The sequence below is a fragment of the Mustela putorius genome, unplaced genomic scaffold, assembly GCF_011764305.1.
Source record: "Mustela putorius furo isolate JIRA1106 unplaced genomic scaffold, ASM1176430v1.1 tig00000242_pilon_pilon_pilon, whole genome shotgun sequence".
NCBI lineage: Eukaryota > Metazoa > Chordata > Mammalia > Carnivora > Mustelidae > Mustela > Mustela putorius.
The window spans coordinates 11,247,114-11,253,229 of record NW_025421325.1 but is presented as its reverse complement, the minus strand read 5'-3'; the positions used below and the strand labels follow the sequence as shown (position 1 = coordinate 11,253,229).

General features: G+C 40.6%; 1 non-coding gene across 1 annotated transcript; it reads left to right on the top strand.

Annotated features, from left to right (window-relative positions):
* The first annotated feature begins 934 nt into the window (after positions 1-934).
* On the top strand, positions 935-1,039 carry LOC123391581. Its single transcript, XR_006606272.1, has one exon. It is a non-coding gene; the product is annotated as a U6 spliceosomal RNA (small nuclear RNA).
* Positions 1,040-6,116: the final 5,077 nt, after the last annotated feature.

The window sequence follows — 6,116 nt, the reverse complement described above, 5'->3', positions numbered from 1 at the left end:
ATGATCACTAAAAGCTGTCTGTCAATCAAATTTTATAAACTGAATTATAATCTAAAGTACTGGGGGAGGTACATCTGAGTGGCTCAGCCAGTTAAGTGTCTGACTCTTGATTTCAGCTCAAGTATGATCTCAGAGTTGTGAGTTCAAGCCCCACATTAGGCTCCATGCTGCATGTGGAGGCTGCTTAAATTCTCTCTCTCCCTCTCCCCTCCCCCCCCCCCACCTAAAAAAAAGCACTAGAGGAGCTTCTCTGTCAGTTGATGCCAGCCTATGATACAGTCTTTTGTAATGACAAAAAAGAAAGAGAGGTAAATTTGTAAAAGTAAATCATTTTATTACCAACAAATTTGTCACTTTTGCTTTTAAAGTAGTATTTTGTTGCACCATCTTGAGGAGGCCCTTTTGGATAGGATTCATGTTTTATTTATTTATTTTTAAAAGATTTTATTTATTTATTTATTTATTTGTCAGAGAGAGAGAGAGAGAGAAAGAGCACATACAAGCAGGCAGAGTGGCAGGCAGAGGCAAAGAGAGAAGCAGGCTCCCCACTAAGCAAGGAGCGCAATGCAGGACTTGATCCTAGGACCCTGGGATCATGACCTGAGCCGAAGGCAGTGGCTTAACCGACTGAGCCACCCAGGTGTTCCTGGATTCATTTTAAAGGGAGAGACTAAGGCATTAAAAAAACCCACACACAATATTTATCAGCCAAGTGAATTTTGCCTAAATTCTTTCTTCCACTGAATAGACATTTATTGAAATGTTCTTTAAGCCAAACATTGAGCAATAGAGAACTGGACAGGCCTAGCCCTGGCCTCAGAAAGTTGATGTTCAAGAAGGAAATGTGAACAGTAAGAAAATATTTATAAGTACAATAGGTGTTAAGAAAGAAATCCAGATTGATATGGCAATATTTAAAATGATATCTTCAAATGCTTGCTTTGGCAGAACATATACTAAAATTGGAATAATACAGAGAAGATTAGCATGGCCTCTATGCAAGGATAATGCGCAAGTTCATAAAGAATTCCATGTTTTAACATGAAAAAGTGCTCCATATCACTCGGCATCAGGGAAATACAAATCAAAACCACAATGAGATATCACCTCACACCAGTCAGAATGGCTAAAATCAACAAGTCAGGAAATGACAGATGCTGGCGAGGATGCGGAGAAAGGGGAACCCTCCTACACTGTTGGTGGGAATGCAAGCTGGTGCAGCCACTCTGGAAAACAGCATGGAGGTTCCTCAAAATGTTGAAAATAGAACTGCCCTATGACCCAGCAATTGCACTATTGGGTATTTACCCTAAAGATACAAATGTAGTGATCCAAAGGGGCACATGCACCCGAATGTTTATAGCAGCAATGTCCACAATAGCCAAACTATGGAAAGAACCTAGATGTCCATCAACAGATGAATGGATCAAGAAGATGTGGTATATATACACAATGGAATACTATGCAGCCATCAAAAGAAATGAAATCTTGCCATTTGCAACAACATGGATGGAACTAGAGTGTATCATGCTTAGCGAAATAAGTCAAGCAGAGAAAGACAACTATCATATGATCTCCCTGATATGAGGAAGTGGTGATACAACATGGAGGCTTAAGTGGGTAGAAGAAGAATAAATGAAACAAGATGGGATTGGGAGGGAGACAAACCATAAGTGACTCTTAATCTCACAAAACAAACTGAGGGTTGCCGGGGGGAGGGGGTTTGGGAGAAGGGGGTGGGATTATGGACATTGGGGAGGGTATGTGCTTTGGTGAGTGCTGTGAAGTGTGTAAACCTTGTGATTCATAGACCTGTACCCCTGGGGATAAATATATATGTTTATAAAAAATAAAAAAAAAATAAAAATAAATTAAAAATTAAAAAAAAAAAAAAAAAAAAGAATTCCATGTTTTAAAAATAAAGGTCTTCCTGGGGATACCACATTAAGGCTGAGACCTGAACAATGAGTGACAGTTGGCCAAGCAGTAAGAAGAAACAGCATGCTCTTGGTTCAGAGGCAAGAGAAAGATTGTCACATAAAAGGAACTGAACAAAGCCCAGTAAGGCCCACATAGAGAAGTGATGAAAGAGGACAGAGAATGCGGGAGTGGAGACTGAAGGTATGGTTAGGATTCAGTTTGTCGAGGTCCCTGCCATTGGGTGAGATCTTTGAGACTTATTCCTGAGAACAGTAGAAAACCACTGAAAAGGGTAAAGCAGGTATCAAGGTGATAGTTTCATGAACACATATAAAGCAAATAACACTCAGCCAACTCTTATAAGAGCCATCTGTTACAGCCTAAGGAGACCTCCAAGGAGCAGAACCAGAGATATACAGCCTGGTAGGCAGCGAGTTGATTTTAAGCAGTGAGACCAAGTAACAGAGGAGGGAACTCGGAGGAGTGACATGAAGGAGTGAAAGCCAATCCAAAGGTTCTCTACTGAGCTGACCTCCCTTGTGGGAAGCAGATCTCCATTCCACAAGGACAACTTCCAGAAGTCATAATGAGGGTGCCTTGGCTTCTTTTAGCCAAAGGGTGGAAAAAGGGAGTGTTGACCTCCCATTTCCAATAGGTCCAGATACTCACATGCATCTAAACAGTTAAAATCATACATACTTATGTAATAAGGTGGCCCCAGGATTGAGCAAGAGGCATTTGTGCAACTGAAGCAGGGGCTAATAGTTCCCCATAGCTGACTGTAACACAAGACGGAAATTAAAAAGTGAGATAAGAACATGTGAGGCAGGACAGAAGAGATCAGATATGTCACCCAATTTACCATTCACTCAAGAACTGGCTATAAATCTGGAATGATTTATCATCTATGGGAAGAGCCCACATAAAGCATTTGGAATATAGGTGCTAGAGAGAACTGGTCCTCTAGTGTCAAGTTCTGTCCATAATGAACACTATTATCTTTCTGAACGACACTATGTGCCTGACTCTGTGCAAAGCCCTTACAATGTCACATGTAATCCTCTCAACAATCCTACAAGGGGGTACTGACATTATAATCGTACCACACATTATTGCTATGGAGCAAATTATTCCGAATTCAGTAGCTCAAAACAATCAACATTTATTATCTCTCTCAGTCCCTGTACATCAGAAATAGGGAAATGACTTGACTGGATGTATGTAGCTGACACTCTGGCCAGAACACTGGCCAAGTTTGCAGATATCTGAAGGCTTCACCAGGACTAGAGTATGTGCTTCCAAGATGGCTCACTTCACAGTACTCACTGTTGGCAGGAAACCTCGGTTCTTGCCATATGGGCTGTGCCTAGGACTGCCTGAATATCTTTACAACATGGCTGCCAGCTTTCCCCAGACTAACCAATTCAAGAGAAAGCACAAGGCAGAAGCCACAATGTCTGATTACCTAGCCTCAGAAGTCACACACCATCATTTCCACAATATCTCGTTTGTTGAACAAGTCAACCTTATTCAACATGGGAAGGGACTGCATGCAGCACCAACACTAGGAGGCAGGGATCATTGGAGCCATCTTGGAGGCTGGCTGCCACAATCATCATTTTACACATAAGGCTACTGGAGCCCGGAAAGGTAAACTTAAGTTTACCTTTAAGTCATATTCAGAAAATGCAGGGAAGTCACATGGCAAGTTGAACTGGGTTCTCTCCAACTACAAGTCCTATGTCTTTAATCTCTTTACTATAATGTCTCTTTAAGTAAACTGATACTTAAAGCCACATAGGGAAACATTTAATCTAAAATAATATCAAAAAAAAAAAAAACCTGGAGCCTACCAATAGACTTAATTTGGCACGAATTTCTGACTCTAGCTTCCTTCATCTACAGACTCAACTGTCAGATTCATAAACACAGGTGTACTTGTGCCAGAATTAATCAAATGCGGCATGGCATCATGTAAAGAAAAAAGGAACAATCTGAAAAAGTTTAATTTAGTAAAATAAACTGACTTCAAAGCAGCCCAGAAGGTTTCAATACAACCCACAAAAAAAAAAAAAAAAAAAAGGGGGGAAGAAGAAGGAAAAGATTAAGGATGTGATAATAAGACATGAATAACCATCCTGTCTTCTCTATGGGATGGGGGCAGGGATTGCTTTCTTCTTTGTATTTACAAGACATGGAAACCAAAGGCCTCATGACTAAATGTTGCTATAAATCATCCAAGATGCCCAACTCAAGTACTTTGTGGGAGGCTGGGGTTATAGTCCTAAGCAGCATAACGCTGTGTAGTTAAATCAAAATGAAAACTGAGGAGCATAGAATAGGTAGACTGAAGGATATTCTCCACCTATACCTATGTGGTGTCAACACAGGACCCCATCACATCCATCTTAATGAACCACTGGTATTAGACTAGAAAGATAAAAGGAACAACACTTACCATTCTTTAGTCCAGGCAATATCAAAGACATTGCTACTTAAGTCATATTCAGAAAATGCAGGGACAGTATTCTCGGTGTAGAGAGTGAAACTGTATTCTCGTGACCTCTTTATCCATCACGCAAGTCCTAGCTTAGATTGCCCCACGCATCTCCAGGCCTCCCTGCCAATGGGGAAAGCTAGGATGTAATCTGTCCCAGTTCCCATTGAGGAGACTGTCAACCTCACTCTCTACCCCTCCCACAGACCTGTCCCCATCATCTGTCCCACTACCAGAACAATACCCCATTGTTTAATGTAAGTAACAGTCTCAGAGCTTCATGTGCTGCTTCTTTTCAACTACAGCCCTTCTGAAAGCTTTTGCTCTCTGCACTTCTTTCTCTATTATGAAAGTTAACAAAAAGCAGCATATCATGGGCTGAGATCCATGCAGTAAATTAAAGCCAGTCCACACTCAATGGTTTCCAGCAGTTTTTTGTATCTGCAGACCAGGCCTACAAACTCAATCATTTTCATTCATTTCAACTTTTGTTACAAAGCGTTAGGAATGGAATAAATTAGCCAGCTCATCTTTCCCTCTCTTTTATAAAAGCACAGAGTACTATTTCTTTAGAACATTTCATGGAATAGACACCATTTCTTATAGAAAAGCAGCCTGACAAACAGGGTAAGGGATTCTAAGAGTGTTCAGTAAGATTTCAAAGGAGATAGGAATGTTAGACAAACAGAGGCAGGGGCTCTGACCCAATAAAGCACCTTGAACTTCCCAAGGTCTTTGATCTTAAAAAGTGAAACTTTGGAACATCACTATAACAGCCTCCTGGAATATTTCCAGTATTATTTTTTTTTGCTCAGAAAATGGAATCTTCAAAACTCTGACTAATACACATAAATCATATCAACTGTTTTCCATCCCATTTCCCTATCCCATACCATTTCAGATACACTCATGCTAACCCTCAGAAATACATTGCTACAAAGGACAGATACTAGAAGGAGGAAAACAGTCCAATAGAAACACTGTGTGTCAAGTGTAAGACAATTACAAAAATAAGCTTTTAACTTGAGCTGTTTGAGTCAGGGGGCATTGGGCAGAGGGAAACCATGAAGCGGGGAAAAAAGAAGTAAAAAGGGCAGGGTTTCCAAGGAATAACGGAGGCATGCTCCAAGCAATTAAACTTGAAAATCAAATTTGGTTCCCACCTAAAGCTAGGAGTATCTATAAAATTCTTTCCACAATATCGGCAGTGAGTGGCTATAATGAGACACAGTGAAGTTTAAGCTCTGGGGTCCCTCATTTGCATGAAGCCCTTCCAAGAACGTCTCTGTTCCTAATTTTATATTTGTAATTTTGAGTTCTTTTCCCTAAACAGGGCCTCCCAAATTGTTTAAGATTTAGGGCCCTTGAAATTTGGATTCCTTTCTGAGCCACACATTTTCAGAAGTATCTCTTCCTCATTTCTACCAATAGAAGCAAAAGCAAAGAGAAACAAAAATAGCTAAAGCATTTAAAGATACTTAGAGCTGGTTACCCAATGGCTATGCTTGAAATCCTTCAAAGGTTTCCCATGACACTTTGAATAAAATCCAGACTCCAGTGGTTTGCAAAGGCCTCCATGATCTGGCTCCTTATTCTTCAATTCCATGTTATTCCAGGCTCCCTCTGACCCCTGTACGACTTCCAGTCATACCGCCCTCCTTGTAGCTCCTCCACGTCCTCCTATCTCAAATCCTATCTC